The 22,729-nt window shown below is 37.5% G+C and overlaps 1 protein-coding gene across 1 annotated transcript in view; it reads left to right on the top strand.

Annotated features, from left to right (window-relative positions):
- MSRB3 (methionine sulfoxide reductase B3) overlaps window positions 1–22,729 on the top strand; it is a 186,499-nt gene that overhangs the window by 127,812 nt on the left and 35,958 nt on the right. The gene's annotated exons all lie outside the window — the stretch shown is intronic.

The following is a 22,729-nucleotide window of genomic DNA, read 5'->3' as shown; positions in this document are numbered from 1 at the left end:
TGTAAACATTTACTATTTTAAGTGGACTCCAGAATCAAACTTAAATGGGAGGATGCAGACTGATAGCTCAGGGATGAAGCATAGCAGTAGAGGAAGCAAGATCAAACAGAAGGCTTTCATGGTTTGCAATATTTTTTTTTTTAACAACCTATTACCAGGAGATGATTTCTTATGCTGCAGATATTATTGTGAAGCAAAGTCTACATTAGAAAATATAACATTAGATAAATTCCTCTGTTAGAATGTGAACTCCTTAAGAGTAGGGATTATTTAATTTTCTGTATTTGTATCCCCAGAACCTAGTACAGTACCTGGAAAATAGTATTGGCTTTTTTAAAATTCATATTTGAAGCATCATCTAAATGAACACAAGAAAGTTGAATGTAGGTTTTTTTAAAGATGACACAATTGCTCTCTCATTTCCCCTTTATGATAACATCTAAATTGTACCAATTGCTTCTTATTTTTTCAATCTCACTTAATTGTTAAATTTTTAAAATTTAACCCTTATTTAGTCCTGATACAAGTTCCTGGGGGTGGTTTGTTGTGTTTCTGAATCTGAGTGAAGCTTTCCTTAGGATCTCAGTAATTAAAAAAAATGTAGAAGGTGATTGTGCAGAAAAGTCTGGGCCATTTGAAGCCAGCTTGCACCCCTAAAGGAAAAGGCACAAATGAAAACAGGATTCATGTTTGTACCATTTCCTGTTTTGCTTAAATTTTTGCTGCCCTCCACATAAATTCATCAAACTCCTCTCCCAGTGACACTACTTCATTAGATTAGTTTGGTGAGTATTCATGGAGATTTTCATCTTCTGAGTCATAAAATTCTTTTATTCCCTAAAGGATTTCCTGTTTCTGACTGGAATTTCATGTCTTTGTAGTTTTAGCTGGATTCCTTGAAGCAGTTACTTTCTAAATGGCTGTGTTCTTCAGGGCTGCATGTAATACCTGGGGAGCCGGGTCAGAGACTGACTCCTGTTTTTTAAGAAAATGGATCCCTTTCACTGCCTTAGTCAGAGTAATTTTATTCAGAAATTTTCTTAAACTTTTTAACCTTTTCCTTTCATGACAATATTTTCTCTCATCCCTATGTAGATTCCTAGTATTAATCTCCCCTTGCATCCTTAGGTATGTTTTTGTCTATTTCTGTGAATTCACCCCAGTGACTTGCTATTATTGTGTGTTGCTTGCAGGCCTGTCCCATCAGGTTTTCATCACTCACTTGGTGTAAAGGAAAAGGAGATAGAGTTACGAATATATTGGACCATTTAGCAATTGATGAGAAATGCCTTTGGATATCCTTTTCCCTTCTTCTCTTAGTTCTTTTTGAAGAGGGTTAAAGTCAGGTTAGAGTAGAATACCAGAACCCTTGTGTATTCTTGTTTGAAAGCTTCAGCAAGTTGAAGATGATAATTTTTGACATGTGAGTTCAAGGGGTTTTTTCTTTTGTGATTATGGTGAATGTAAGCTCTGCTTATTTAAAGGACTTCATTTACTTCTGTGTATGTTGGAGAGACAATGCAGTCTGTTAATAAAAGGCAACTAATCATATGTGAAAGAGAATTAAGTTTAATGATGGAGATGGCATTTTCTTCGTCTGGCTTTGGACAACTAAAGAACATGCATCTAGTGGTTACACTGGGATGAGGGACTTATTCGTGACATTATTATTGGAAACTCAAGACAAGCATTCCTTAGTTCTAACAGTTCTCAGTTGAAAAGTTTTGTCTTATGAGATAATAGTTGTAAAGTGCTTAGTATAGTGTCTGACACATAGTAGGCACTTAATAAGCATTCGTTCCCTTCCTTCTCTCCCTCTCCTCCATGACACAAGACAAGGATCATATACTAGTGACTTTCTGGCAACTTTTTATGGTGTATAGTTTAATAATTCTCAGTTGATAAAAGAAGTGATGATATTTAAAAAGTACAGATGGAGAAAGTCTGTAGCAAAAATAGTGGACTGGCATTTTGCTTGGTTGATTTCTATGTTATTTATTTTGAGAGAAGGAAAAAAACCCCAACAAATTAATTACTTGCCATAGAAATGTCTACAGGCAATATAAATCCTTGGAATGTAGCACACATTATCATTGCATAATCTATATCCATATGCTGTTTACAACAAACTGAAATGTTAGACCCATGAGAAAGGAACCAGATTCTAGTACAGGACAGTTTTTGTAGTAAAGAAAGATGAATGTATTTAATAATTTAAAAAAATATTAAAAGCTTGATGGTAACAACAAAATAAGAGTGCCAAAATGGGCGTGTGCTAGCCCTTATGGAATTAAACACAATCATTTCTCCCTCCCACCCTAGATCTTCTCACCTTGCTTCCAAATAAATGAATTTACTTTCCCTCTTAACAAGATGAAGACAGAAGCAAAGAAGTCTCACACAGTGACCTTTGATCCCCCTAATGCGGTACCTTAAAGATCTTCCATCTCCAGTTGTTTCATGTCACTCGCACATGGCAGCAATTCTGAGTTAGTGACTCCATTGTTTGGATTGGTCTTCTTAGTCAGCCTGAGCATGGTGTTAATGAGGCCAAAGACATACGTTGGAGTCACCATTCAGTGTCTTCATGCTGAAAAACTCTGTTCCTTGACAAAGCCTCATCAGAGTGGTCCTGGGTACAGCTATGAGAAAGGTTCAATAGAAATCCATTTCACCTCCTGAGAAGACAAGTCCATTAACATCTCCTTTTCTGCTAGTTCAGGAGAGCCATATTCTTATTTGAAGAACAATCCATCCCAGTGTGTCCAAGAAGACCAAAGTAGGTTTCTTTGATTGCCGAGAAATGGCAAATCTTTAGCAAAATTATGGGCTGGGAAGAAACTTTTGAGTGTCTTGTTTCCATTCACAGATTCATAGAATTTCTGGGTTGGATCTAACCTCAGAGGACATTTATTCCAAAGCATATTGAAATAGGAATTATTTTTGCTTGAAGGTCTTCAGGGAGAGGAGACCATTAAGATCATAGCACCCCTAGGAAGCAGTTAGGTGGCTCAGTGGATTGAGAGCTCCTGGAGGAAATGTCCTTTTGGTTCACCAGGCTACAAACCATGAGCTCATGACCTCCTTGGAAGCTTGTGGCTGGATAGAATTTCTCCTATTTGAGACTTTTGCCCTGGGGTCAAGGTAAAATTTTGAAATCTTGCAGCTAGAGTCCTCCCTACTTCCTGGGCACCCAAGCAGATGTAGCAGCAACTTTGGCAGACCAATTGAGAGGAAAAATGGTGGCCACATAAAGAGAACCCACCAAACGAAAAAGACCACTTGACCTTGATCAAATTGTACTAAGTGAATGTGGAATGTAAAATCCATAATAGGCAGCTCTGACAAATATTTGCCAATATCTCAAGGAGGCTTGATTTTTAGTTTCTCAAAGATTTTATAATTCTAGACTGCCCAGTATTTCCTTTTCTGTGGGTGGGAATAAAACCATCTACTCCATACCTTGATTCATGTTCCTAACTTCCTTCTGGGGTGGATCCTTTAGAAAAGTGTCCAAAAAAACCTGTTCTCATGAGACTTGGAGTGGGGGTTGGTTATCATGAAAGTCCTGGGATCCTAATTCCCCTGCTGAGGAGACAGATACCCTAGAGCATCAATCTCAAGACAAATTATGAGGGCAAGTGAAGAACAGAGATTGAGGAAACTCTGCATATTGTCACGCAAAGAAAAGGCTTTAAATCCTACCTTGCAGACAGTGGATAGAACTCTGGATCAGGAGTCAGGGAGACCTGAGTTCAAATCCTGCCTCAGATACTTAGTAGGCAAGTTACTTAACTTCTGTCTGTCTCAGTTTCTACTGTAAAGTGGGGAGAATAACAGCACCTACCTCCCAAGGGTTTTGTGAGGTTCAAATAAAATAATATTTATAAGGCATTTAGCATAATGCCTAGTATATAGCAGGTACTTAATAAATATTTCTACCACTCCCTACTTACACCCTCTCTCTCAATACCTACTAGCTGTGTCTTCATTGGTGTTGTTTCCATATGTGTAAAATGAAGGAATGACTTCTGTATACTTCCCATTTCTAAATCTGTGAACAATTGGATACCTTTGCTCTTCTTCTTCACTTCTTTTTTTTTCTGTAGAGGGGCACCATGATCCTTCATGTTACAATTTCTGAGTCACCCTTGATTCTTCAATCTTTGCCCCAGCACCCAAGTAGATGCCAGAGCACATGCTCTACCCTCCTTTTCCACCAATATGGGTGCCCTAGAATTGTCCAAATTTAGACATTAAGCAGCTCTTGCTTGGGTGATTACAATAACTTCCTGTCTTCTTGGCTCCAGGTTCTTCCTTTCCAATCTTTCATTCACATAAAGCACAAGCTTGAGCCCTTATAAAGAAGTGTCACCTTTCCTGATCTCCAGTTGTGAGGGTTCTCCTCCACCAATTACTTTTGTGTAGAGCTTGTATTTATTTTTCTTTTCACATGGCACCTTCTCCTAGGAGAAGGTAAGCTCCTTGAGAATTTGAAGATAACTCAATAAAATGCCTCTTTATTTTTGTCTTTGTATCTTTGTAGCTCTATCCCAGTGCCTTACTCAAAGTGGCTCTTCATTAATGCTTGTTGAATTAAATTATTTTCTTCATTCTTCATTAGGTCTTTATAGGAATGAATGAATGAAAAATACTTTATTTAATGTTTATGCCAGGCACAGTCAGATGTTCTGGGAATACAAATACAAGAGTGAAGGAATGCTTACCCTCAAGGAAGTTACCTTAAAAAGGAAAGAGGACTGGTGACCAGGGAAAAGAGTTTAGGTCTGGAGAGTCATAAATGTAGTGAATGGACCCAGAAGGCAGCCAAGTGTCATATTTTTCCAGAAATATTGGTGTTATTGATTGAATAATTGTACTCAGAATGGGAAGTGGAAAGAAGTTGTGAGAATATATGTAGGATATAGCAGAGCAAATGGAAAAAATGTTGCAAAAAAAGAAGGCAAGAAAAAAAGAAAGTGAAAAAAATTATGTATCCATTCATCAGTTCTCTTTCTAGAGCTAGATAGCATTTTTCAACATGAGTTTTTTGGAATTGGCCATGATTTATTTATTTTTTAAATCTTTACCTTCTGTCTTAGAATCAGTACTGTATACTGGTTCCAAGGAGAAGAATGGTAAGGGCTAGGAAATGGGTGTTAAGTGGCTTGCCCAGGGTCACATAGCTAAGAAGTATCTGAGACTAGATTGGAACCCAGGACCTCCTGGCTCTGGGCCTGGCTCTCTATCCACTGAGAGACCTACCTGCTCCCATGACCTTTTTTTTTTTTTTTTTTTTTAATTAAAACCCTTACCTTCCATCTTGGAGTCAATATTGTGTATTAGCTCCAAGGCAGAAGAGTGGTAAGGGTAGGCAATGGGGGTCAAGTGATTTGTCCAAGGTCACACAGCTGGGAAGTGTCTGAGAGCAGATTTGAACCCAGGACCTCCCATTTCTAGGCCTGGCTCTCAATCCACTGAACAACCCAGCTGCCCCCACCCATGACCTATTCTTAATGAAGTCACTTGAACTCTTGTTTATCTTCCCTTTTTAAAACTTACTTCCTTTATCATTAATAATATATCTTAGAGTTTGCAAGGAATTTAAGTAAAGCTCACCTATCTATATAAAGGTTTTACCTGTCCCCTTCAAAGGGACTGTGTCCTGGATCTTAATGTCCATTGTATGTGTATGTATATATTTATGTACCTGAGAAAGTGGCAATATCCTAGGCTAGTCATTAAACTTCTTAGCTGCCTTAATTTCTTCCAGGATTGTGAGAATAAAAAGAAATAATATTTGAAGGAGTACTTTGCAAATCTTAAAAGCAATATAAAAATGCTAATTTTTTCTCCTCTTCCTACTCTTAATCTTTCTCTTTCTCTTCCTCCTCCTCCTCCTCCTCCTCATCTTTATCTCTATCTCCCATTGTAAATGGTATTTGTTGATGTGCAAGAGAAGGATCAGAATAACCAGGATGATAGCTTCAAGAACATCTAGCAATTCTTACTATGGGTCACAGTCTTGTAGGGTCTTAGTTGATATTCATAATCATCTTTTACCACTACTTGTTCTCTGTTCCCTGCCAACCAGCCAGAACTTATCCCTTCTTGGCATTTCCAAGAGATGATACTAAACTCTTCCTTCTTTAGAAGAAGCCTTTGCTGACAAAGTACTCCTTTCTTTCACGATGCTGGGTAAGGATTCTCCCTCACCTTTTTCCAAGGACTCAGGATTACCACCAAGTTGAGAAATGGATGCCATTCCTTTTTGATAAATTTTATTCACCATAATTATGCTGATGCCATTTTGCTTGTATTATTGGAAAACAAGATATTTCCCTCAAATTCCATCCCTCAGTTCCCTGAGCCTTAACTTGAAAGTAATTTTCTGAACCATCTTGGGTGAATAGGAGGCTTGCCAATTGAGAATCTGATCCATTTCCTTGGGGCAATGAAGAAAATTCTGGGCCTATCCGAATTAAAATCTGGTTTTAGATACTAGCTGGGTGAACTTGGATTAGTCACTTAATCTCTTTTTGTCTAAGTTTCCTCAACTGAAAAATGGGGATAATAATATCACCTACCTTCCAGAGTTTTTGGAGGATCATATAAATGAACATTGGTACAAGCACTTAGCACAATGCCTGGTACATACATAGGTAAATGCTTATTCTCTTTCTTTCCTCCTGTGTGTGTGTGTGAAGTCCTTTGGGGTGTAGAGCTCCTAAGCCTTTGGTGACTCTATATAGGACAAAAATGGGAAGGGACAGAGAGAGTAAACCTGGATTATATATCTAAAAGGATTCTGTCCTCATCAAGTGAGTCTTCCTGGAGACTGAAACCAAGAAACTGTACCAGAGAGCCTTCCATTTTCCTGAGGTGGCACAATTTTATCTTGGACATGGCTTTTGGGAGGTTAGAAACTCAGCTGTGGTATCCAGGGGTTTAGATCCAAATCCCGGCTCAGACTTACTAGCTTTATGACTACAACAAATAATTTATAGCTTCAGAGCCTCATTGTCCTTATTCATAAAATGAATGGATTACACCCAATAGCATTTAATTTCTTTTCCATGTTAGGTCACACCTATAGTTCCTATCAGTAGAGATAGAGATGTTGTCATTTACTGTCCATCAAGTGGGAAATTAGATATCAATTCCTAGTCTCATTCATTTAAATAAATAGCTTTATTTGTTTGGCCAGGTCCCAATCTCGCATTCACAGTAGACTGGGAAGTCTCTCAAGCCCGAGGAGCTCATGTGTTCCCTCCTTTTCTCCTTTGTTTCTCTCTTCCTTTCCCCCATCTGCTCCCTCTCCCTTAACTGCTGAGCAGCTTGGGAGCCTGGATTGGTCCTGTTTTCAACCCGGGCTAGCTCATTCCTCCTTAGGCAGCCTGGTGGGGCTCTGCTCTCAGAGACTCATCATGTTAATGCCAAACAGTGTCAACATTAGATTGGCATAGCCCATGCCAGCTCAAAATAACTGAGAACATGAAATCCACCAGTCTCAGCTCTCCAGAATTTAGAATTACTGGACTGGCACGAGCTCAACTCAGCCAGAGGATTTCTTAATTTCTCTGAGATTTCCAATTTCCTTTTAGCAGTTTTTGTCTATTTTCAGGCTAAAGATCATTAAACTTGGAAGGAAACACACAGACACACAGACACAGACACACAAATTTCAAAATTGAGCAGTTCTACTTTTTCTCTGATATATTTACTATTACCTTTCCATTGATCCTGAGCAGTGGTCCTTGATTTTTCTTCTGTCCAAACCCAATTTATTTTATTAAAAAAAATTTTAGAATATTTTTCCATGGTTATGTACTTCATGTTCTTTCCCTTCCCCCCAAAATCCTCCCCACCCTCCCTTTAGCCAACACACAATTCCACTAGGCCAAACCCAATTTAAATGCCTTTGGCATTTAATTTAATATTAACATAATTAAATTAATAATTTAATAATTAATTCATTCTAAGCTACAGGTTTCTTGATTTTATAGGAACATGCCACTTTTTTGTCTTAACTATAAACATGCATTTAATGTTTCTAGTACAGTGTTTCTTCATAATCAGAGAGTTGAAGTACATGCCCTCTAAGTTCTTATAGAACTCTAAATCTATTCATAATTAAGACATTTCTTTAATATTTCATCATAGTCCTTTTAAATTCTCAAATTATTTTTGTGTCTCTGTACTTGAAATCTTCTTAAAATTGTGCCCAACTCTCTTTTACATGTTGAGCCCAAGCTTGATTCCAATACTCTAACAATGGTGGCTTTTTATCCTCGTGGAATTTTTTATTTGATTTGATTTTTTAAAAAAAATTGGTACACTTTCTTTCTTCCCCATTGAAAATAAAAGAAAATCAAAACTTCTACAATGAAAAATGTACTCTCTTCATCTTGAGTCCATTCCTTCTCTGTTGGAAGGTAGGTAGTGTGGTTTCTCATTGGCCCTCTATAATCTTAATTGATTATTGAATTGACCAGAGTTCTTCAATCTGCCAAAATTATTTGTCTTTACAGTATGCCCTATTGTATGTGTTATTCTCTTGGTTCTGTAGTAATCATGCAGAGAATTAAGAAGATGATTAATTATACTTGATACTTCTGTTTATGCACCCCAATAATGGACTTGGCATTTGTAACTGCTTCACTGTACTGGTGATTCATATTGACGTTATCTGTTTCCTGCATAACAATTTGAGAGCATTTAATTAAAAAAAATTGTGAAAATGCCTAGAAAATAATTTATGGATTTGTAGCCACTTCTCTTATGAGCAACAGTCATTTCTGAGAAGAAAGGAATTTTGTAAAGATGGCAGTCATGTTATAGCAGTTGGTTGTTGTTTTTTTTAAATCACTTTTAATTCCCAATAATCTTCTCTCACAAAGAACCCTCTCTTGTAAAAAAAAGGCACAATTAAGCAAAATAAACCTATACCTTAGCCATGTCTATCAACACATGCCTCATTTTACACTTACACTTTGCCACATTCCTGTCAAGAACTGGGAGAATTGTATCAGTCCTTTGGGGTCAATATTGTTCACTGAATTGATCTAGGTTCTTGTCTTTCAGTGTTTTTTTTATTTAAATTACTGTAGTCATTGTGGAAATTGCCCTCTTGATTAGCAGCAGACACATAATTATTTTTTGACAAGGAAATAAAATAAAATATTTTAATTTTTCAATTTTTTAGTTAACAAACTTAAGAGGCATTTCTAGATACAAAGTAGAATATGAACAGTCCTGAATTTTTTTTCAGAATGCTTGCATTAAAAAAAAGTGTCCAATGAATTTGATGTTACTTTCAAAGCTGTCGCACTTGACTGTGCTTCCTTTTGTTCTCCTCTAAGCACTTTAAAATATTTCAATGGTTCCCTTCTTTTTTTCTTTGATTTTTTTTTTGGGGAAAGCACCATTGTTACCCCTCCTGATCCTTTCTCTTATCATTGAAACTCTCTTTCTCTTTCTCTCCAAACAAAAATCATGTACTCAAGCAAAAACAAAGCCACATTTTAGCCATGTCCAAAAATGTATATTTTCTGCCCTATACTGTGGTAGTCCATGTCAAGAGACCTCTGGATACATGGTTGGTCATTGCTTTGTGGTCAGAGTTCTTAAGTCCTTTAAGGTTGTTTTTATTTACAACTATCCATGGGGCTTTTTTAAGGGGAGCCTCTGAATAAAGGGCCTTGTAGGCCACCACTAGTCTGTAGATAGTAGTTTGAGGTTTTTCTGGAGAACCTCCTTTCTGATTATCCATGGGTTTCTGGCTGATTGTTTGTATAGTTTTGAGACATATGGGGTGTTCAGGAAGGAATAGTATGCCTCTGGTGTGAAGGCTCATAAAGCCCTTTTCAGGGCTGCTTATCCATCTTTGGTGTCCACCTCTCACCCAACTCTCACCTGTGGCTCCAAGGAGCTATAGCATACACAGTGGCCATACCCTGGTAAAATTATTTTGGCAGACAGGCTAAACCAGACTGAAGGTAACTAATAGATCTCAAAATTGTCAGTGAGTTAGGGAGTTGTCTACCCCAGTATGAGAAGACTTCTCCCAGTGTATTGGATGGATGAGACCAATTTATTCCAGTGACATAAAGGTGGCTGAAGCTGAAACCGAAGTGCTTAGACCTTGGTCAGGCTTTGAATAGGTCAAAGTCATCCACTGCATCCCAGGTCATAACAAGGCATTCTGACTTTTGGCTTGCCACTGATGATGACTTTGATGATTCTGGATGACAGAATGAGGCTGACAACTAACTGTGCAACTCAGCTTCATTTAAATCTAATTCAAACATGAATCAAGCTATCACCCCCATGATGTCATCAATTGTCTTAAAAAACAAGGATAAGCAACAACCACCACAGCAGGTTTTGAGGAAGAAGAAGCCACTTCCTCTGGTTACTTATTGACTTTGTTGATCAATATTGGATCTGGTGATATTTTTAGGTTTCTGCAGGCTGGCTGGCTTCTTCTGTTTAGGAAGCTGGCTGCTTCTATTTAGGAAACCACCTTGAATACCGCATATGTTTTAGAAAGGCTTGTTTAGATTGTGTGACCAGGTGTAGTTTGAAAATATTTCCCTTTGCAATCTGTGGGCATCTCTGTGATTGATGCTGTATCCCCACTGCCTTGGGAACTCATTCTACTAGTAGCTTGGTCAATTTGCTACAGTTTTAAAGGGTGAAGGGGATGGGAGGAAGAGAAAAGAAGTTTTTGTTAGTTGAAAAAAATAAATTTAATTTAAAATAACAAGGGAAAAAGCCATTGTTCTATCTTTGAGGTCACTTCTTTATAGAAAATATGACATTTAAGGATAACTTAGTTTATTGAATCATGGCACTGAAGGTACAAGTGATGGATTGGCTCAGAGCTTTGTTGATTCCAAGATATAGCCTAGGACTTAACACCTATTGAGAAATGCAAGGATGAGAGAGCCAGAGTAGAGGTGATCCTCTACACAAATATAGGTCAGGTTCAGGTCATTATGGGTTGGAGTGGTGAGGAATGTAGCACCTTCCACATATGTAGCACTCAGGGAACCCTTGAGCCCCAAAGATGATAACCAAAGTAGCAGCAGAGCCTCTGAGCCTGTAAGATTGTGACTTCCAGGAAGACAAAACAATAGAAAAACAGATGGGGCAGCTGGGTGGCTCAGTGGATTGAAAGCCAGTCATAGAGATGGGAGGTCCTAGGTTTAAATCTGTCTTCAGACACTTCCTAGCTGTGCGACTCTAGGCAAGTCACTTAACCTCCATTGCCTAGCTCTTACCTCTCTTCTGCCTTGGAACCAATACACAGTATTGATTCTAAGGCAGAAGGTGAGGGTTATTAAGAAAAAAAAAGAAAGACAGACACAACATTTATTGAGTACTTTCTTTTTTTTTGGCACTATGTTAAGTACTAGGGATATAAATTTGTTCAAGCAGGACAGTTCTCAAGGACCTTATATTCTAATTTGGTACAGGGGAGCACTATATATGCCATATATCTGTGCACTATTCTCTAGAAGGCATGACATGGGAGCAGAAGGGAGGTATGGAGGTCTAACAAGATATTGCAGAATAGACTGATCAGAGCTGAGGGATCTAGAAATAGTCTAAGATACCAGTCCAGAAGAGACAGAGGTGAAGGTCCAAGTAGAGGTGGCATTGTATCAAGTAGTCCAAGAAGTGAAGATATAAGAATTCCTTGACCCAGCTGCTCAAGTTCCTTTAGCCAACTTTCTGGCAAGAAGAAGAGTGACACATGGCCCCAGAAAATAGAGGAGCACCAAGGAACTAAACCACAAAGTGGAAATGCAGATCTGGTCCTTGTCCGCCATGACTACCATGAGTTGTACACACTCAGCAGGGCCAATGGGAAGAGAAATTGTCTCCAAGACAACAACTCAAAGAACCAAAGTGTGGACATTTGTGTCAGTCCCTAGGAGAGATGCCTAGCAATCCACAAACATTTTCAGGTACCTTGCTGGATGTTGGGGATACAAAGACAAAAATGAAACATTTCCTGCCCACAAGGAGATTCCATTTTTTATGCTAGATATATAGTAAATAAGTATTATAGGCAGTGAATAGAGTGACAAACTTTGAATGAGGAAAGTGAGTGCAGATTCTGCCTCAGATACTGGCTGTGTGACTGGGTCCGTCACGGTGCCTCAGTTTCTTGATCTGTCAAATGGAAATGACAGTGCCTACCTCACAGAATTGTTTTAAGGATCAAATGAGAAAACAACATATCAAATGCTCCTACTTGTTAAATGTTACAAAAGTGCCCACAAAGCAAACTTTAAAGCATTATATAAATGCTAGATATAATTATCATTATAGTTATTATTATTTTACACATATATGCATGCACACATATTTATATATAATATAATACAATAATATGATACAATTACATATATGTGTATATATATATCCCTAGGAAGCTTATTATAAGATGAGAGCTTGACCCACCAGCAACTCCAAGTGCAAAATTCCCTTTCGAATGAGCTCTAAGTCCTAGAGTATATATATAGAGAATTTTATATATTTTCTTCTGGAAAATAAAGAATAGTCTCTCTTAGCCTCAAAAGCATTTTTTCCCAAAGAGAGTCTTACCACGGGGTGGCGCTGTGAGTCTGTAGGACTGTCTAGGTCTCTGGGTGGTGGTGGTCACAGCGGGACTCATTGGCGAGGGAAGAAAAGTTGTCCCGACTGTTTATGGCTTCTGTGGGTCTTATATGTGCTTTGGATTTTCTATGGGGTAAAATAAAGGCTGTCTTATATCCAACATATAGGTAGCTTGGGGGCTTTCACAGAAGCCCAGGGTCTTTTTTTACCCACATCTGTAGAGACCCAGACACATGCTATATTCCGATGTTCCCAGGAGAAACTCCGGGTTGGGGGTATGATTGAAAGAGTGTTTTATGGGAAGCCCCCCAAGATTGAGCCTGTTCTGTGTAAACCCAGCGCTTGGAGTTCTGGGCCAAGAGTTAACACTAACAACGTGTGACATCAAAGTCAGCACCATGGTGAAAGCCATGCCTGATTGAGAAGCTCCCAGGTCCTATGCGAAAGTTTGAAGTATTTAAGCATATTATTTCTAGGGGTTCTTCAACACATGGAGCTCTCAAGAAATGCCTTTAGATTTCAGAGCCAACAACATCACTTGATTTCAGACGGGAGCCCATAGAATTCAGTGTAGAATTCTAGCTGGATTTGGAATCAGAGGAACTGTGTTCAAATCCTGATTTAATGTGGATTATGAATGTGTATTGGCAAGTGGTTTCCTCTTTTATCAAAGATGATCTTGGAGAGTTTCTTTTCACTAGAAAGTGCCTTTTGAGCACGCAATAAATATCTGGAACTTCTTACTTTATGCCTCAGTTTACTAACCTGTAAAATGAAGAAGTCGAACCCCTTGATTCCTAAGGTCTCTTTCAGCTCTAAATAAGATCAAGTTGTCTTAACTATTTTTCATCATTATCTAGTTTAAACCCCAGGAACAATTTGAGTCCTTAAGCCAGATGGAGAGTAGGAAGCTATTATTACAGACCCTCTTATTTAACAAGGGTCAGCCACATGTGCACTCAGTGTGGAAAGAACTAATATGGAAAGTCTTGTTTTGAGCCTTTCTGCATATACCTTTGAATCATCAATACAGCAAATGCAAAGAGGATGTTATATTTGACCTTGGCATTTTCTTGCAAATTCTTGGGGTTTTCTGCGTTGTTCTGGAACTATTTGGGGTATGTGCAGACTTTAATAAAGGACTAAGCAGAGGGGGTCACTTTCCCATTGCCTTTTAAATAATTATTTTTCCTAATTTTGCATGGTCTTACTCCCTGAAGAGTCATGTGAGATGGCATAGAGAAGAAAAATCTTTTTTAATTGAAAAAAAAATTCAATCCCCAAATTGGTTGTGAGGAGTAACAAAAGAGCAAGCTTGTTATCAGCACTTAAAAAGGATCTAGAAAGACGGTCAAAAACAAAAACCAAACAACCCAAAATTGACTGAGAAAATAATGAGAGAAAAAATTAAGGCATCTCTATTTTCTTTGCAAGATGACTCTTTTTTCTCTCTTCTCTTCTCAGTTCTCCCACCTCTTCCTCAACATCTTTTCTATTCTTTTCTGAATGGTTAGGTAACCCACAATCAGTTAATGAACATTTATGAAGTGCCTACTTTGTATTAGACATGAAGATGAGTCCTGGGGACACAAAGAAATGCACTTCTGCCTTGGAACTGGTACACAGTATTGATTCTAAGACAGAAAGTAAAGGTTTAAAAAAAATAAGAATAGAAGGAAAGAAGGGGGGCCAGGTCATGATGGGCTTTGGCATTCTCTTGAAAATTTTTGGTGGACTCTATTTTGTTCTGGAACTATGTTAGAATATGTGCAAACTTTAATAAAGTAATAAGGAGAAGGGGACAGAGAAGGACCATGCCTGTGATTTCACTGGGACAGGGTGTTTCCAGGTGAGGAAATTCTCTCCCTCAAAGCAGATTGGCACATTCCCTGTGACTTATAGTATTAGAGAGTTCTCAATACCACTGAGAGGTTAATTGACTTGTTTGGGGGTCACACAGCTTAGTAGGTTTCAGAGATGGGACTTGAACTCATGTCTTTCTGACTGAGGCTAGCTTTGTAGTCACTACAGATTAGAAATGTTGGTTATTATTATAGAAGAACAAAAAACCCTCAAATAAACTTATGCATGATTCTAATTTAACAGCTTAATATTAGTTTCCAGTTAAAAGAATTTGTTTTCAAGAATTTCATTTCCTTGATTATAATTTCAGTTTTAGATATTTAGTTTAATTTACTTTATTCTCAAAATGTATTTTAAAAGCTATCTATAGTAGTAAATCATAGAGTCTTTTATAATATCAACACAAGGAGAAAACCTTGTTGTGGAGTGTCTTATAGGCTGCATTTTGCTCTAAGTCACATGTTTTCCACAAAATTAGCAAATAATAAATAGAGCAGGGTCTTATGTTGTCTAAATTTTACTCAGTTATATGATTATAATATTGTCCATTGTGAAACTCTATAAAAATTTCCTTATTCCATCTGTTATTTTCATAAAGGATCTTCTTGAGCTGTGCTTGTTTTCTTCCTTTCTTTCTTTCTTTCTTTCTTCCNCCTGAACTATTGTACTAGCCTCCTAATTACTCACTTTACCTCTAGTTTCCTGTCTCCAATCCATCCTCCACAAAATTGCCACATTTATATATATATATGTATATATATATACACATATGTATATATAATAAAATAAATAAAATAAACATATATAAAACAAGCACATACAAAAATATAATATATAATATGATTATGTAACAATAATATGATATATTATATGGTTATATAATATACATAAAACATTATGATATATTTATACATATATAATTATATATATATAATAAGCATATATACCCTTACCTTCTGTCTTAGAATCAATGCTGAATATTGATTCCAAGGCAGAAGGCTAAGTGCTGGGCAATGGGGGTTAAGTGACTTGTCTAGGGTCACATAGGAAGTGCCCAAATTCAGATTTGAACCCAGGATCTCCTGTCTCTGGGTCTGAAGCTCTATCAACTGAGACATCAAGCTGCCCCTACTTTCATTTTCTGAACTTCCATTCTGACCATGACACTCATGAAGTCTCATTGTCTTTCTTTGGCTCTTAGGCTAAAATATCAGCTCTTCTTGGCATTTAAGGCCCTTCACAATATGACTTTAAACTAACCAGTTTTCTTTCTTTCTTTTTTTTTTTACTTGATGGAAAATCTTTATTTCTAAACACTTAAATCAATAAAATAGAGAAAAAGCAAATCAATGAATTGGGCATGCAACTATAAAAATAGAAAAAGAATAAATTCAAAATCCCCAATTAAAGTCTGAATTGTAAATCCTAAAAATTAAAGGAAAAATCAATAAAATCAAAAGCAAGAGAATATTGAACCAACAAACAAGAGTAGGAGTTGGTTTTATGAAAAAAAAGAAAGCAAATGGCATAGACAAAGCATTTAGACTAACTAGTTTTCTGACTGATTTCATATTATTCTCCCTCATGCACTCTTTTTTCAAGTCAAACTGGTCCACTCACTGGTCCCCACACATAACATTTCCTCTCCTTCCTCTGTACTTTTTCAAAGGCTGATTAAAATTCCTCCTCAGCTCTACATCTCTGAATCCCTACCTTCCTTGAAGTTATAACTCAAGTGCTATTCCTAACACAATTTATTTCTTTCTTTTTAAAAACCTCACTTTCTATCTTAGTATCAATCTAAGACAGAAGAGTGGTTAGGGCTAGGCAATTGCGATAGAAATGACTTGTCCAGGGTCACATAGCTAGGAAGTATCTGAAGCCAGATTTGAATCCAGTTTCTCCTTAGCATTTTATCTGCCATGTTCCCTAGCTTCCCCCTTACACAGTTTCTCAATCCTAGTTTTAGGCTCTCCTCTATCCTCCAAATTTCTTTATATGTGACCGTGTTTGTTTCCTTTCAGTGGAATTTAAGCTTCTAGAAGTCAGAGGTTGTTTTATTTTTATCTCTGTACCACAAGCAATTAACCCCAGTATCTTCCACATAATGGATGCTTAATAAATACTTTTCGAAAAGGAGTCCGTTTACAGCAGTGTAGCGACAGATCCTTCAAGATTTCATTAATTGCACTTCATACACTAATTTTTCTCCCCCAAACACGCCTGAGCTCTAACAATCGGAATAATGATGCATTTTTATCTGAGCGGTTTTTGTGACTCAAAAATATTTGGTAATGCCGAGTGTTTAAAAACACAAGCAAAGGGGCACCTGGGTAGCTCAGTGGATTGAGAGCCAGGCCTAGAGACGGGAGGTCCTGGGTTCAAATCCGGCCTCAGACACTTCCCAGCTGTGTGACCCTGGGCAAGTCACTTGACCCCCATTGCCCACCCTTACCACTCTTCCACCTATGTCAATACACAGAAGTTAAGGGTTTAAAATAAAAAAAAAATTTTAAATAAAAAAAAAAAACACAAGCAAGTAGGCATTACCCCAAATGCCATGTGAGAAGATAAGAATCTGTGTAAGGTGATGGTGAACATTTTCCATAATGAATTCATCAAAAAAATCTTCTCAGTATGGCTATGGATTGTTTTGTTTGATGTGAATTGATTTGTGGCTTTTTAATGTAACATTGAAAAATTTTAATATAATAGAGAGTGAACAATGTTTGATAAATTACTTCAACCTTGCCATGTGTCTGCTGCAAATGCAAAACATCTTTTGTCACGTAAACAATTCTGAGCAATGTTTTTCCTCCAAAAGATTTGTTTTTAATAGCTTTTTCCCAGCAATCTGTTCTCTTTCTAAATGTCCATCTGAGACAGATTTCCAAAGCATGTATTTAAAATCATGGTTAGGGAGGTGAAGTTTTAACACATCTTCAAGAGTTGATATAGACCAAGCCTTTAGTTACACACATATGTGAATATTTACATGTATGCATGCATATATATTATATATGTGTGTGCATATACACATACATTCACAGATGAACACTCCAGGAACCTTTAAGAAATAATCACTTTCAATTCAGTAAGTAACTTGATTTCAGACTGTCATAAAAGAAAGTTTGTTATGTCTTGGGATCAGCAATTTTCTCCAAGTTAAGAGGAGATTTCATTTAGAGAAAATTATATCTCAGAAAAATTCAAATCAATAAAATAATTTTGAGAGTTAATCTCCTCCTAGGAGAATAAATAAGCTTTTGTTTTCATCAGGGATATATCTGGGAGACATTCTGACGTTCCCTGATGCTTACCCAAATAAAGGATTTTGATGGTGATTGGACAAAGGGCCCCAAATAAAGCTCTGTCAGAAATGGATATGATTCAGTACTGCAGTTGAATTGGTCATTGTTTCAAATCTATTTTGTATTTCATGAGCCTGAGAAGACAGTCTTCTTTCTTTGAGGCTTCCCATCCTATCATCCTCCTGGTATTTTCAGGGTCAGTTAAACACAGTAAATAATCTTCACTCAGCAACCAGCCCAAATCACCTTTTTCCTGTCTAATGTAACTAATAAATTCTACACAAACAGTAAACCTCTTGTGGAGTATCCGAACCAATTCTTCACTGAACCGGAGAAGTTTTGGAAGTAAAATAAAACAATCAGCTCAAGTTGAATGCTTTTGGATTGAGGTTACTAGGTCAACACTAAATTTAAAACCCGTTTGAGAGACATTTTTTAATGGCACTTAAAAATGATGGCTAAAGGTTATGGTTTTCCACTGATGTTACTCAGATCCTTTGATGCTGAAGGTCTACGATTGACTTATGTGGAAGATATATTTTAAAAACACTAACTATGATTTAAACTAAGAAAAGACACTGTTCAGGCTGGGGAAAATAAAGGCCCACTCCTCCCCTTTTGGTTGAAATGAGTTGAGTTCAGTAGTTTTATTGAACCTGAACCAAAAAGGGAATAATTAATAGTTCCATCCACAAAGGGAAACAAGGAAGTGGGCTCTTTTAGATTTGGAGGTTCAGAAATGTTTGAAATCTTTAGTCTATCATAGAGGAAATCCATCCCAATTACAGAGCTTGTATGTTTGGAGCCATTTAAAAATTCTGTATAGTACTCAAAGGAATTAATAAAGCCTGTTACAATATAGTTACATTATTAATCTCCAAAGAGTATCCGTACCAGATGTTCACATTGCTCAAGGGACACCTCTGTTACTTTTAACAATCTTTAGTCATTTTGTCCTTAATGGGTCCAAATGCCTGAAATTATTATGGGTGATAAGGATTTGTGGAGTCTACATTTGAAATTCTTAATGAGCAAATTTTGAAGAATACATCATCATTTGCTAAGCAGGCAAAAGAAGTGAGATTTATTTTTCATTTGGTGTTTGGAAAAGATCATTAACATTCATAAAACAAACATGGCGGGAGAAAAATGCCTTTGCTTCTTCCTGATTACGTCTCCCCCAACCCTTCCCACTCCAATGCTCCAGTAAGTAGCCTAGCTCAAACTAAATGACTGATAATTTACTCAGATTTTGTGATCAGTTGGTAAAATATCTTGTGATATTATTTTTGTGAATTATTAGAGTGAAAGAAAGCATTTAAAGAATAAAACCAGATTGGCATGTTTAGTGGAAACATTCTCTCCATTCTTCTCATCTGATATAGGAGGTAACAGTCTAAAGATAGATATAATTGATTTAAAAGTAACTGTCTAATGAGAGAAAGAGCAACAATATAAATAACTAAGATATTAGGGAAAGTGTGATAAATGACAAATAGACACTAGAGTCAAGAGCCTTGAGAAGTTTCAGGAGAGGTCATTTTCACCTGGATGGTTAAGGGAAGGCTTTATGGGAAAGGTAGCATCTAAATTAGACTTTGAAAGAAAGCAGAGACTTTCTGTCCATGGAGATTAGCATGAGAAAAGGTATGGCCATGAGAGAGGGCAGAGTGAAGAAGGGGAATGGGACTAATCTCCTTGGTTTGAAACATGGAATAGTAAGGCTAGAGAAGAAGGCTGATGCCATTTATGACGAGCTTTGGGTGCCAGGATCTGGAGTTTTTCTTCTATTTAGTAAGTAGTGTGGAACCACTGAAAAAACCTGAGGAGAGCAATGACTTATTCTTAGTGATACATTAGCAAGCTTACAGAGACAGCAGGATGTGGAGAGTATTGCTGTCTTTGGGAAAAGGATGAACTGAAGTTGGGAAGACCCATTGAGAAGCCATTAAAATAGACTTTAGGGGAAGAGATGAGGCATTAACCTAGAAAGGCTATTGGTGAATAGAGTGAGATTCTGATCCTCAAAATCTGCTGGAAACCTCTGTATTTATTTCATTCAGTGATTATTTGTCTGTTTATTCAGATGCTATAATAATGATCAGATTCTGTCATACACATGTACAATATTTCAGATTTCTTAGTTTTGTTTGAGTTTCTGTTGTATGCTACAGTTATTTCTAAACAAGGCTTTATTTTTGACCAGAACAGTTGTGCTGTATTTTAAAAATCTACTTATTCCTCCCTTGTTTACTGACAAGTATCACCACACATTTTCTGGTGATGAGAACAGAATTCTCTCAATTAGATGATTGCAGCCAATAAAACTCTTTAAATAACTCTCTTAAATAGTTCCACTCTGTTACCTCTCTGGATCTAAGCATATTGGTGGGCTTGAAGTAGCTGATTTGGAGAAGAGTGAAGAGTATGATAGTTGGCCAGCATTCTGGCAGAGGTGGGTAGAAATACATCGCTTCTGTCTAGAAGCAGATGAAGTAGAGGGTCACATTCTTGATAATCCCTTGGAGTCCAAACACATGGCATAGTAAGATTCCCCATCATCCCTTTTGTCACCTAACACTAAGTACAGGCATTTGATGACTCAGTGGGATTGCTGACTATGTTCTCCACAGCGGCAGCATCAGTCCTTACTTGGAGATTTTGGTGTATAGCTTGTCAGTTTGTAGTAGATGATCTCTTTCTTGGAAAACTAAGGTGGTAGTCATCTGTTTTTCTTCCTAACAGACATATCTCTTCAGTTGTTCATGGTTTTTCAGAAACTGCTGACTGGTAGAGCAGTCACATTTGATTTGCTTTTCTCCATCAGTATCCTGGAATGTGGTAGGTAGCACAGTGGATAGCGTGTCAGACCTCAAGTGAGGAATACTTATCTCCTGAAGTCAAATCTGGCTGGAGACACTTACTAGCTGTGTGATCCTAGGCAAATTACTTAACTCTGTTGTCCTTGGTTTCCTTTTCTGTAAAATTAGTTGGAGATGGAAATGGCAAATCATTCCAATAGCTTTGTCAAGAAAACCCCAACAGGGGTCAGGAACAGTTAGACACAACTTAAAACCACTGAACAACAACACTGGAATGTAGATTGTCTCTGATTACCTTTTGAGCATTAAAAAAGCAAAAAACAAACAAACAAACAAACAACCCCTTATCTTCTGCCTTGGAATCAATATTGGAATTCTGCCTTGGAATCTGTATTGATTCCAAGGCAGAAGAGCAATAGAGGTTAGATAATAGAGGGTAAGTGACTTGCCCAGGGTCACACAGCTAGGAAGTATCTGAGGCAAGATTCAAACACAGGACCTCCTATCTCTGGGTCTTGACCTCAATCCACTGAGGCCCCCCTAGTTTCCCCCTCCTACTGAGCACTTTAAACCACATGTCCCAGAGATATCTCAAACCTGACATGGCCAAAACTAAATTTACTATCTTTTCCCTCAAACCCTTTCATCTTCCAAACTTATCTTTTTCTGTCAAAAGCCCCATTCTTCTAATCTCTCAGGCTCACAAGCTCCTTATAATCCTTAGACTCCTCATACTTTGTCACCTCACAATCTAGTAAGTTGTGAAATTTTGCCATTTCTACCTTCTGACTCCCTCTCTTGAATCAGACCTCTTCTCTATTCATATAACTACTACTTTTATTCAGGCCTTCACATCTCATGGCTAGATTCTTACAACCTCCTCTTAAGTGGTGCTCCTGCCTCAAGTCTCTTAGCACTCTAGTTCCTTCTATACACTATTATGAAAGTGATTTTCCTTCAACCTAGTTCTTACCATGCAACTCCTCTTCTCATTCAACTCCATTGGCTTCCTATTGCCTCCAGAACAAAAGATAAACTCCTCTGTGTAGCTTTTAAAGCCCAACCCAACCTGGCACTAACCCATCTTTCTAGCCTCCTTGCATCCTGTTCATCCTCCAAAACTAGGATTGCATCAAACTAGCCTTTTCTTTGTTCCTCATACATCATAGCACATCTTTTCCTTCTCACATAGGAATGTCACTCAAACACTGTCCTCTACATGAAACCTTTCCCAAATTCACCCCCCCACTTGTTCTCTCCTTTCCAAATTTTCTTATATTTAACTACGTGGTCTGTCTTATGTATATTTAATGACTTTATATCTGTTCACTTTACATTTATGCTATGTACACACACACATACACATAACACATAGTATCTCCCCAATCATCTCTTGGTGATCTAAGGTGATGTCAACTCCAAGAATGTGAATATTTTTCCCAGCAGAAATGGGCAGGCAAGAACAGTATGTTCCAATGACCATTATCGTGGTTGAAGCAGATGCTATGGAACACTCAGAATTTGGTCCAACATTGAAGATGCCAAGGTCAGCCCCTGCATCCCAGCATATCCCTAGTCATCCTGATTTGTCTTGCCTCTGGACTTTTATGACTGGAAAAGAGAGTGAGGCTGATAACTTTGTTCAACTCTGCCTCATTGGAATCCAATTCAAGTACAAGTCAAGCCTCGTTGGCCCTCTACAAAAATGAAGGATGAACAACAACAATCTTCTTGTGAACAGAGATTAGTTTATTCTTTGTACTTTGCATCCTTCCCTAGGAGTTTATTGCAGTTCCTGTCACATTTAATAAGTACTTGTTGATTGGTTGATTGGTAGATGGTTGATCCCTCATTCCCAAAGAAGAGCTCAATTTTCTACTTGCAATCCAAGGTATATATGCTGTTAAAAAAAACAAAAACAACTCATTGATTTAGCTAGTATGTCTGGAGCGAATGAAGAAGACTCCATTCAATTTACCTTTATATTTTGGATGACTAAACTGATCTCTTTTGAGTGACCTTGGATCTTCTCAAGGAGGTCCTCTAATGTTCTCCAGCTCAGTGCTCTCACTTTGATGTCCACTACGATAAGGGGCATCTCAG

This window comes from Gracilinanus agilis, chromosome 5, assembly GCF_016433145.1.
Source record: "Gracilinanus agilis isolate LMUSP501 chromosome 5, AgileGrace, whole genome shotgun sequence".
Lineage (NCBI taxonomy): Eukaryota > Metazoa > Chordata > Mammalia > Didelphimorphia > Didelphidae > Gracilinanus > Gracilinanus agilis.
This window is presented reverse-complemented; position numbering and strand designations above follow the sequence as displayed.